Below are 12,697 nucleotides of genomic sequence, written 5' to 3'. Positions count from 1 at the left end.
CCTGTGGCACAGGGCATCTCATCTTTACCCAAGACTTTGGGCTCACATGGATCGGGTATTATTCTCAGGGCTAACTCTGAAAGAGTGATTTTTTTTCTTCTCTTCTGCTTGTTGTCCCCACTTGGAGTTACTCCAGGAAAATCTCCTGCTACATTCATATAACTCATGTTTACGTTACCCCAAATGTGGGTAAAAGGAATCCCCCTGCATCTATATAAGCACTCAAGGTACTAAATGCATATCAAGTATAGGAGGAGCTTTTATTTCACTACACTAAAAGTATAGAAGACATAAAAGACTCACAAGTTCCCATAAACATAAATATTCAGAAAAACTATCAACTCCTAGAAGGGAATTGAACTTGGGGTTGCTATTATAGAGACCCAGTGACTCTCTTCCTTCCCCTTCCCTCCCTATGTGCAGATAATTGTCTACAACATATTTAAATAGAATCAGATCCTGGGTAACTAACCTAACTTCTCTGAACTCCAGTTTGCTCACATATAAAATGAGGAGGTTAAGTTCCTGCTGTGAGTCATGGGCACAAGATTCTCCTCTGATCATAACACACATTTACTATGCTGCAACCTGGTAGGAATAGACATATAGACAGACAGATAGAAAGAAACAGATATAAATAAAGAGACAGAGACCTTGACCTCAAAGCTCATTCATATAACTCAGGGAGGAGCAAGATTCTCCAATGAGAGTCCATCCCTCTAAGTCGAGTCAGCCAAATACCTTGAGTTTTCTATGCTTAGTAAAATACCAATGGATATATCTATATTTCTGAGGAGATGCCTCTCTCATGCCTCCATGCAAGTCTCACCCTATAATCTTATCATGATGTTTGGGGAACTAATCAAATTAATCTGTGTAAGCACATTCTGTAAATGAAAGATCTTTCTCCATGCATTGAATAGGCTACAGGTGGGGCCAACAAAGGGAGGCCTGATTAGAGGCTCCAGGCCCCATACCTTTTTACTAATTAGATTCTGAGCCCTCAGGGACCTGAACAGGGTATAACAGCTCTGAGGTTGGCAATTGCCTTTGAGGGCACACTCATTAGAAGAGTGTTGGTGATTTGACCAGACAAGACTCTAAGTAGCTGTTAGAGATGCCCCCTCCCCTCCAGCTTTGAAAACCCAGGTGTTGGTGCCTCCCTCTCTGGTAACTATGTAATTCCCTGGTCAGACAGATAGAGGCCTGTCTGTTGATTTCTCTGTGTGTTTGCTCTGTTTATATAATGTATACTTGTAATTTCTGTTTGTATTCTCTCTGAAGTTCAGGGTGCTGGCTTTTCCCCCTGAACTAAGTGAATGATATATGCATGTTTAATTAAAGTAAGATTGTTAACCTCTTAAAGTTGCTTTCCTTAGAAAAGCAGATCAAAGAACCTATGATGGCAGCCCTTCTGTGTGCTGGGGTTATTGGTCTTACACAGCCACAGTATTGGCAAGCAGCATTGTTGTTACAATCAGGCACTTATCTGAACAGCCATCCTCCCTGATAGAAATGTGAGATATAATAATATAAGAATTATATAATATAATGTGATATGATATGATATGATATTCTTCGCTCATAAACAAACTGATGAGAGTCACTCATTCTTTCACTCAGTATTACTAGAGCATATCTGAGAAGTGAAAACAAACCCTGTCTTTGGCCACAGAGACAAATACAATTAGAATCCATATTTATTTCTAGTTTCATTCATAACACAAGGCCCATATGATCAAACCCTTCAAACTAATCTTCAAAAGCCCAGGATCTGAGGCAAGTGTTGTTCACTGAAAGCAGGACTTGTTTTTCTATTGGAAAAAATAGAATCACAGAACTGGGAGGGACATTTAAGATCATCTAGTCTAACTCCCTCATCTTACATATGAGAGAATTGAGGCCAAAAAAGGTAAAGTGATTTCCCCAAAGCCACATACAGTGCTGGTGACACAGCCAAGATTAGAAACCATCTCCTGACTCCCAGGAGTCTTATTACTATACCACCCTATCCCATAAGTCATATATGAATAGGATAGAGAAAAGGAACCAGTGCTCATCTCCCATCCCTTCCCTCTCACATTCAATAACTGCCAGGTCTCACAACTTCACAAAACCTGTTGTTGGCATAAGGAAACCAAAATTCCAGCACCTAGCACAGCATCTCCAAAGGCAAAAGAAATCAATCCTACTAGCCCTCAGAGCCCTACCTCCTCACACCCCACACTTAACACAATGAAGGAAGCTGGCCAATTTATCTGTAGGATCAAGAAAGTGTAGATCTTTTCCCCACTCCCAAGTTGTCTATAGGCAATATATAAAAGCAGAAAGGACCTAGGTCTCTGGTGTTTTGGGCCAGCTTATTTTACTGCAGTGGTATATCTGCATGTGTTTTGGAAAGAGGAATGGAATAACTTGGGTGAGATTATTTGTAGCAAGGCAGCACAACTGAGGGATTGTGTAGCATAAAGGTGTTCCACACATCCCTGGAGAGCTATGCTGTGCTGTAAGCTGCCTGAGGTCTTGGGTACTGTGAACACCAAAGGAATGGAACAATGATAGCTATGTGTGACAAGATTAGAAATAACTATGAACTTGAAAATACCTTCCCTATCCTCTTGGGTGTAACTGTGTCTTGTGGCGTGGAATCCTGATACCCATCCTCTCATACCATGGCCTGTTTCTCTCCCCAACTCCCTTCCTTAACATATAATGTCCTTTCTGCTTATATTCTGTTCTGCTCAACATCCCATCTCAGACCTTTCTGTCAACTCCTCCCTTCATATACAGAAGGGAAGGGAATAAGTATATGAGTGTGTATGTATGTATGTATGTATGTGTATGTGTGTATTTATGGATACCTAGCACTTACTATGTGTCAGGCACTGTGCTAAGCACTTTTATAAATATATCTAATTTGATCCTTAAAACAACTCTGTGAGGTAGGTGCTGTTACTATCCCCATTTTACAGTTGAGGCAAACAGAGGTTAAGAGACTTGTCCAGGGTCACACACCTAATGATTGTCTGAGACAAGATTTGGACTCAGGTCTTCCTGACTCCAGGCCCAGAAATCCATCCACTGTAACACCTAACTGCCCCTTGACTATTAGACTACACGTCTAATGGTGCCAGCGGCAAGATGATGGAGTGACTTAAGTCACTGAAACTCCTTTCCTGCTGGTATAAGGGCAAAAAGTGTAAGGCACTCTAGAGATTACTTTGTCTTTGAGGCTACTTCACGCTAATGTTCATCCCTATAAAATAGAGGTCTCCTCCAGACTTTAATCTCCTCAATTCTTGTTTTATACACATGTTTAATATCCCCTTCCCTAACCATCTCTCATTAGAATGTAAGTTCCTTGAGGGTAGTTCATTCTTAGTATTTATATCCCCAATACCCAGCCTAGTAGCTGGCACATAGTAGGCATTTAATAAATGCTGGCTGATCGACTGATTGATCTCTCCAGTTCCCTCAGATCTGAACACAAACTTCTCCTTCAATTCTCTTTTATCCTCTGTCCAAGGTCTATTGCCCCGGGTTGCCCATTTCTACCCCCTTCCCTTTCCTATCCCTTAAAGGCAAAGAAGTGATATAGGATGCATATTTCTAAAATGATTTGGAGGAACAACCCTAATCACAGGATCAAAGATTTAGAGCTGGAAAGTACCTTAGATAATCTAATATAAGCCTCTCATTCTATACCTGAAAAAAAATTAGGAGTCTAACAGTGAAATGACTTATCCGCCACAGTAAATACAGCACTGGGCCTGGGATCTGGAAAACCTGAGTTCAAATACAGCCTTTAGACACTTACTGCTATGTTACCATGGGCAAGTCACTTAAGCTCTGCTTGCCTCAGTTTCCTCAACTCTAAAATGGGAGTTAATATCACCTGCCTTCCAGGGTATTTTCAAGGATTAAATGAGAAATTTGTAAAGTACTTGGCACAGGGCCTGGCACATAATAAGTACCTAATAAATGTGTGTTTCCTTCTTCCTAATGTCAGAGAAGTAGTGAGTAACAAAGTCAGAATTTGAACTCAGGTCCACTGGCAACCAATACAGTGACCCTTCCATTGTGCCATCTAGTTTCTACATGTCTGAGACAGAATATTAGTTTCTAGCTCCAAGGACATCCAGTCCAACCTGTACTGAAAAGAAATGTCCTTTATGATATCCCTGACAAGCTGCCATCCAGCCTCCATGAGAAGATCTCCAGCCAAGGGTAAATCACAAAATTCTAAAGCAGTCCATTCTTACTTTGGGGCTGCCATGTTTGTTGGGAAGATTTTCCATATATCAAACACAAGATTGCTTCTCTGTAGCTTCCATTTGTTACTTCCATTTTTTTGTTTTGTTGTCTTGAGAAAGGAGTCATGTTCTGACAGAGAGCTCCCCAAGCATCCCAGGAATGTCAATAATCAGTCCCAGTTTCTGGGGTCCCCACGGTCTGCCTTTCCCACAGCATGTCCCTACTTGCCATCTCAGGGCTGTAGGTGAGTACAAGGTTCCAGTGAAGCCCTTGGCCATGAAACTTTTCCAAAAGAAAGGGTTGTTTTTTCTTTAGAAGAAAGACAAATAAATCTGACAATCTTTCAAATACATTAAGATCACTAGCACACTTCCCTTCCTCTCCCACTAATTCTCCTGGCTTACCTTCTTTGGTTCCTATGACCAGTCTTCATATCGGACAATTCCCAGTCTTCTTAACATCCTGTTCTCTGGCCACTGGATTTGTTCCCATCTGTCGATGTGGACACAATATTCACCATGGGGTCTGGTCAAGGTAGGGTTTTGGATTATTGCTTCTTTCATTTTTAACACTGTGCTTTTATTAATGCAGCCTCCTGTCAATTTTGCTGTTTCAGTTGTCTTACTATTGGCTCACATTGGGTTTGTAATCCACTGAAATCCCCAGATGTTTTTTTTAACCTTCAACTATTTACCGAGCTAGGCCTCCCCTCATCCTCTACTTGGGAAGTTGCTTGTTTTTATTTTTTCCTAAATCCAACATAGCCTTTATATTTGTCCCCTTAAATTTCATCTTATTACAGTAGATACGGCCCATAGTTCTGGCCTATCAAGGTCTTTTTCAATGTCATCCAATATGTTAGCAAGGGGTATGCTGGAGTCAGCTCTAACCAGTTTGTGAAAGCCAATTGTTAAATACTGAATATGAGCATTTACACCCCTGAAACCAGAAGCTTCTACAAATTGGGGCTTGATTTATTATTTTTTAGTGTATAGATTTAAGAAGTGTTAATGATTCAGGTTAAATTTAAAAGTATGTGTGTCTACAGTATTCTTCCAAGACTCTGGCTGTTCAGCATTTACCAGCACACCCCTCTATTACTCTATAAATATTGCTTGAGCAAGAGTGTAATAGAAAGTTTAGGGAATGAAGTCATCACCAGAGAAGAAGAAGAAGAAGAAGAAGAAGAAGAAGAAGAAGAAGAAGAAGAAGAAGAAGAAGAAGAAGAAGAAGAAGAAGAAGAAGAAGAAGAAGAAACTGCAATTTATATTTCACTTTAAGTCTTACAAAGTGACTTTCATCATTCCCATTTAAGCCATACAATACCCGTAATATTAACAATCCCTTTAACTTTGTATCATGGGCAAATTTAATCAAAATATGAACTCCTTGAGGACAGGGTCCATTTTTTACCTTTATTTGTATCCCTAGCACTTCACACATAGTAAGAGCTTAATAACTGTGTGTTGGCTGACTAATAAGCATGTCATCTGTGCCTTCACTTAAGCTATTGATTAAAATGGTAAACAGGGTATGACCAAGAACAGATCCTCCGGTACCATCACTCCAGGATGACAACAGTCTGAGTCCAGTTACTTGATCAGTTCCAAATTCACCTCATTGACCTACTATCTAATTCACATATCTCCATTTTCTCTACAAGAATATTATGAGAAGCCTTAGTATTCTAGATTTGAAAGGGGTATTAGAGACCATCTAGTCCAAAGCCTACCTGAAGTATGAAACCTGTCTATGACATACTCCTATCCACTGGCCCTACCTCTGCCCTCTGGGGCCAAGCACAGTATGACTAATCCGTCTTTCATAAGGCAATGCTTCAAATATTTGAAGACTGAGATCATATACCCTAACCCACAATAGGGTTTTTGGAGGCAAAAAGAAAACAAAACAATGTCTTCCTTTGACTGCTCATCGAATGACATGATTTTGGGTCCTCTCAATGTTTTAGACATATTCCCCCAGATACATCAGTTTATTAATGAGCAGGAACTTAGAAGAACTTGGAAAAGAATGAATCAGCTGAATGTACCTTATCTTACACCAGATATATAGTAAATGGTGCCTTGACCTTCCCTCACTTCTAGAAGTCACTTTAGGTTTGTCTCAGTCCCACTTGATTTTTTCTAGCTCCCCAAACCTACCTTCAAGCATACCCAGATCCACCAGCTATGGGCTGAGGAACTGAACCTCCTGGAACCAGTATAACCCTCACTGGAACCCAGAGTGCCTGTTCCCCTTGGGGTAGTTTTAGTATGATCCCCAGCTTTGGAAGAAGAAGAAAGGATTCAATCTCCATCTCAAACCATTTCTCTCCCTGTGAAAGCTACTCCTAGTTCCCCACAATGTATTGCTAACAGCTCTCACCTCAGTCCTCCAAGAGTTTCCTTAAGGAGCAGGCTAGATTAACCTCAATCTTAGAATGAGAGCCTGACCTCCTAAAATTAAGGATGGCTCCAGATGGAAGAAGGAAGGTGAAGTTCACTGTCAACTTCCACAGTTCTCTGAAGTAATCTGGAGGAAAACTTGCTTCCCACATCCTCCAGATCCACTAACAATAGAATCACATCCTATCTCCAGCTTCCTAATTCATACCTGTTCATCTCAGCCCCTCTATTTCTGACACTGGGGGATGAGAGCCCTCTAAACCTCAGCTCCTAAATTTATCACACACCCCTTTTGACGCATTCACTTAGAGATCTTCAGTCCTGGCTTGTTACTTTTAATAACCCCACCCCATCTCTTCCTTTCCTCCTAAATCACTATCTCCCTTGATCAGTGTAGTCCTGTCCCCAGAGTACTTGTCTCTTCGTCTCCCACCTCCTTCTGTTTTTGTCTCCTTCGCTGTCTCAAACTATTCTGAAGCCTCTTGAGCCCTTGTTTCTCTCCAGTTCCTACATTTCCTGGTCTCCAACCATCTCAGACCCTATCCCCATCTATTCCTTTATGTGCCCCCTTCCTTGGGGCTCAGTTTCTATCCAATGATCTTCCTTGGTCCCCAGCACCCTCAGATTACCAGCCCATCGTTATCTCGTACTTTTCTCAGTCTTTGTCCCTTTTGGTCATCATCCCCCTGAAGAGTTAAGCAATCTAGACCCCGAAAGTCCCCTCCTCCTTAGACTCCTTCAGTCCTCTATAAACTTTCTCCCTCACTCTCAATGCCCAGGCCCACTGATTCCCCTTTCCCTCCACCTAGGCTTCATTTCATTGTCCATTTCACTCACCATTTTCCCTCGTCCTCTGATTCCCTTTACTCCCAGTTCCTGTAGCTTCTGTTGCATAGAATCTTCCTCCCCCTGTTTCCTTTAGTCTCATGGCTCTGCGTCCTGTCCAGGATGTTTTTCTAGTCCTTCTCTCAACTCATCTACTAGCCAGCCTGTACACTTTCTAACTTTACTCCGCACCTCACTTCCTTGTCTCTTTCTTCAGCTGGGACTTTGTGCTCCCTGGGCTACAGGAACAAGAGGCCCCACATGGGGCCCAAGCGGTCCCCATGGCATCAAGTTACCATGGGGACAGGCTGGCAGTCAGGCTTTTTAATCTTCACTGATCCATCATGGTTCCCCCCCCCCCACCTCCCCAGGCCTTAAAGGGCCAGAGCCAAGAGGGCTAGGGAGTTAGGAACTTACTCAAGATGGGCAGTTCAGGAAATCTGATTTTTTTTTTACCATCTTTACCATCTTAGGCCATGTTTCTATTCTATCTGATATCCTGAGATTGTTGGAAAGAGTAAACAAAGCAGGCATTACAGAAGGCACTCAGAGAAGGGGATCAGTCTGTCTTTATGCAAGGTCAATCTGCCCTTACACAAGCGCCAGTCACTCCAAACAAAAGGCTGTGTTTTCCCTACCCAGGGTAACTTTGTTTTTAAATAGAGTCACTCTGTCTTTATATAGAATTAGTCTATAAATCTTAGAGGTGAACAGTCTATCTGTAGACAAGGAAGGGTCAATCTTTTACACAGGGAAGAGGCAGTTTGATGGTACAGTGGGCTAGCCTCTGAGTCAGGAAGACTAGATTTCAAATCTTATCTCAGACACTAACTGTGTGTCTAATGGCAAGTCACTTAACTTTGCTAGCCTCAGTCTTATCATCTGTAAAGTAGGGATCATAATAGCACCTACCTCACAGGGCTGCTGTGAGGACACAAAGAATTAACATAAAGTATTTTGTAAAAGTGGGGGGTGGGGAGAGAGATAAATTACCTTATTTCCTATTCTGATTCCCTCTATTTCTATTTCTTTTTCTTTCTTATTGCTATTGCTAGAATTTCCAATACAATATTGAGTAATATTGGTGACAGTGGACATCCTTGTTTCAAACCTGATCTTGCTATGAAATAAGCAGAACCAAGAGAACATTGTATCCAGTAACAGTAATATTATTCTGAGAACGACTTCAAGTGAATAAGTTATTTTGACTATTATAAGTACCCAAATTAACTATAAAGAACATATGAAGAAAGATGCTATTTGCATCCAGAGAAAGAGCTGATAGATGTATAGAACAATTTTACATGCACATGCACATACACCTATTTATGTATAAATATATATCTATACATACTATACATATATACATACACATACACATATAAACATATGTATGTATATATGTGTGTGTATATATATATATACATATATGAATGTGTGTGTGTCAAATGGTAGCTATCTTAGGGGAGGAGGGATAGGGAAAAAAAAGGAAAAAATATTACATGATAATTTTGTCGTAAATTTGAAAGGAATATGGAATTGTGCATTGTAGATTTGCAGTTTCACATGCAATCATCTTTTTATTGTACTGCGATATGGAAATGCTTGTTCTATTCTATAAATTAAAAATAAAATAAATTTTAAAAAATAAAGCATTTTGTAAACCTTAAAGTACTATACAAATGTTAATTCTTACTTCTTATTATTTTCATTTAACAAGCATTTTTTCTTTTCCTCACTATCCCAATGAATACCATAAAAACAAAACCCTTATAACAAATCTACATCATTATTATTGTTGTTATAATTTGTCCATATAAAAATTTAGTCCACCTGCCCAAAAATCTATCTCTCCTAAAAGACATATCATTTAGACCCTGAAGAGAGGTCAGATTCAAGTACAAGAATAGAATGGAAGAAAAACCAGAAATGCAGAAGGCACATGTCTAGAGGAGGTAGCTGAAGCTGAGAGTGGTGAAGAGATCACCTTTCCAGCATTAGGACTCTCCTGACTGCTAATAATCTGCCCTTGGGCCACCCTCCAATTACTTTCACAACACAAGCAGAGGAGCCGATGTACAGTAGCATGACCAGTGGGACTTTGTGTCTATCAGGAGGACAATAGAAGTGTAAGTACTTAAAATATTGCAATGTATTAGGGATGAGCTCTCTTAAGGTCTAAACCTCAGTGACTTATTCTTTTATTGATTTTTTTTTCCATTCTCAGAACCCTACACTGTTCCCTACTTAAAACCTGCTCATTCCTACCTCCAAACCCTTGCATAAACCATTCCCCAATCACCACAAGGAATGGCCTACCTCTTTCTTGCCACCAAACTTTGTCCCTTTTCTTCTTCCAAACCTCCATCATGACTGTCATTCCCTGAGTCTCACTGTCCTATGTACTCCTACATACCTTAACCTCTCTCTTCACATCCATTATCATATCAGCAACAGTGTATTGGATATCTCAAACTGGATGTCCCATACATATCTCAAATTATGTATAAAACAGAATTCATTTTCCTTGCCCCCCCCACCACAAACCCTCCCCTCTTCTCATCTTCCCTGTCACAGGATACCACCATCCTGCCAGTCACCTGGGCTTGCTTGTCATTCTTAACTTTTCATTCATATTCACCAGACATATCAATCTGTTGCCAAGTCTTGTTTCTACCTTCACAACATTACTCATCTATGTCCCCTTCTCTGTATAGGCGCAGCCACCATTCTGGTGGAGGCCCTTAGCACTTCATACCTGGCCTCTTACAATATCCTGCTAGTTGGTCTCCCTGCCTCAAGTCACTTCTCTGCCCAGTCTGTCTCCCCTTAGCTACCAAAATGATCTTCCTAACACACATGTCTGATCACATCCTACCCCTACTCGACCAACTTCAGTAACTCTCTATTACTTCCAGTATCAAATACAAAATCCTCTGTTTGGCTTTTAATTCCCTCCCTTCCTACCTTTCCAGTCTTTTTTTTAACTTCACCCACCTACACAAAGTGTACAATCCAGGAACACTGGTTGCTTCCTGCACGTGACACTCCACTCATGACTTTTTCACTGGCTGTCACCCATTCCTTGAATTTTCTCCCTCTTCATCTCCGACTCCTGCCTTCCCTGGCTTCCTTCAAGAATCAGTTTAAATCCTACATTCTACAAGAAGCCTCTCTTGCCCCCTTTACCTTCTCCCACTGCTATAGACGTCACTCTGAGATTAGTTCCAATTTATACTCTAAAATATATCTTGCATTTACATGGTTGTTTGCACACTGCTTCCTCCACTAGAATATGAGATCCTTAAGGGAGGGAATCATGTTTTTGCCTTTCTTTGTATTTCTGGTGCTTAGCAAAGTGCCTGTTGTGTAGTGATTTCTCAAGCAGTGCTGCTGCCGCTGATGATCATATCATCACCTTTAGGTCTATAAAGTAAAGATAGTTTATACTCCCTTCATTTACCTGTTCTTTTAACTGTCTGTTACATGCTTGTCTTTGTCATCAGATGGGGAACTCCAGTCAAACTAACCCACAAATAAATTTTACATTTTCCTGCCTTTGTTCATTCTAGTTTCCCCCATTCCTCCTGCCAGAGTTTGAGGAGGGAAGAAAAAATATTCCTTGCCCGTAAGCAAAAACTACACAATCTTCCTTTACAGGGCTATCCAAAAGTAGAAAAGGCTGTCACTGGAAGTAATGAGTTCTGCCTCCCAAGGGGTCTTCAGGCAAAGGGTGGATGGATGAATACTTGTCAGAGCTCTTGCAAAGGGATTTCTTGCTCAGGGATGTGTTGAGCTACATGACCTCTTCTGACTAGTTTGTTCCTTCCAACTCTGAGATTCTGTGGTTCTGTGACCATACCCTGAGCACAAGTCCCAGAGTGCATTGGAGGAGAAGAATTCAAAGCACAATGTAGAACAGTTCCCTGTAAACTGATGGAGACCTGATTCCCATTACAAGAAGGAGGTCTGTCTTTGTCCAGGTAAAAGGGGAAGTATCCTGTGCTGGGTCTTCCAACTTTGGTGATGCAGGAAGGATTTGGGAAAAGGCCCAGAGAGCACAGAATTTAGAGTCAGAAGGGAATTTAGAGGTCATCTAGGTAGTACAAATTTCCACTCAGGTGGGGGATCACTTCAATAACAAGCCTGACAGATTATGATGAATTTAAGAAAATAAGACCTTTGAAGAAAGGTTAGAGGAATTGGAATCATTTAATCTGGAGGCAAGAAGACTGTGTGGTACATTGGAAAGAGTACTGCATTTGGAGTCAGAGAACACTAGGTTTAAATTCCAGCTCTGCACTTACTACCTGGATAATGTTGGACAGGGTTCTTTACTCTCAGAGCCTCAGTTTCTTCATCTGTAAATTAAAGAGTTTGTACTATACGACCTCTAAGGTCTCTCCTAGTTGTAATATCTGACCCTTCCTCAGAGAAGAGACTGAATAATGGATAATATAAGAAAGAAAGGATAGGTCTTTCTACTTCCAGATGAGGGCTAGGGTAGGGGATGGACGAGTGAGTCCTCACAGTCCCTACCAACCTGTGAATCTATAAAACCCAAAAATGAAGGAGGAGGCACTGCCACTAACTTAGTCTGGAAGTAGATTGCATTATGGTATAGTGGCCACACTGGGGGAGCAGAGGATCAGGAGTGAGGATGGGATGGAAGTGACCACATGGGGGCAGCAGAGAACAGTTTCTGCCCCCTGTTGGTGGCACAAGTGGTAAAGGACTAAGAAGCCCTACATGAATAAAGTAAGGCTAAAATTGATATAGAAAAGGAATGATGAAGCAGGAAATCTTGGTCTGAAGAGACATCCTGACATTCCAGAAATGGGCACAGAGCCAGACTCCACAACCCATCCAGAGGCTTAGCAGGGTTGGAATCCTCACATAGGTACGGAGCTGGGCATGGTTGCTTTTACGTTGCAAATAGAAACAGGAAGTACACCTCAGGACATGGTGCATAATCAATAAGTCTTAATAGTCAGGCACTGAAGCTAGATACAGCTCCTCACAAAAGAATCATCAAAAGCCCTAAAAAGATCGAACCTTATCTATGTCTTGCTTGTAGGGAAGGCAACATCAAACATCAGAACCGGAAGGGAGGGCCGTAAATGCTTGTCTTCAGATGTAGACACAGCCATGGCTTACGGGCTGCCATGATGATGGTGCTCTTTTGGGACAAGCCTCAGGTGGTACTCTCAAAA

The sequence above is a fragment of the Trichosurus vulpecula genome, chromosome 4 (assembly GCF_011100635.1).
Source record: "Trichosurus vulpecula isolate mTriVul1 chromosome 4, mTriVul1.pri, whole genome shotgun sequence".
Taxonomy (NCBI): Eukaryota; Metazoa; Chordata; class Mammalia; order Diprotodontia; family Phalangeridae; genus Trichosurus; species Trichosurus vulpecula.
Note: the sequence above shows the minus strand (reverse complement) of the source record.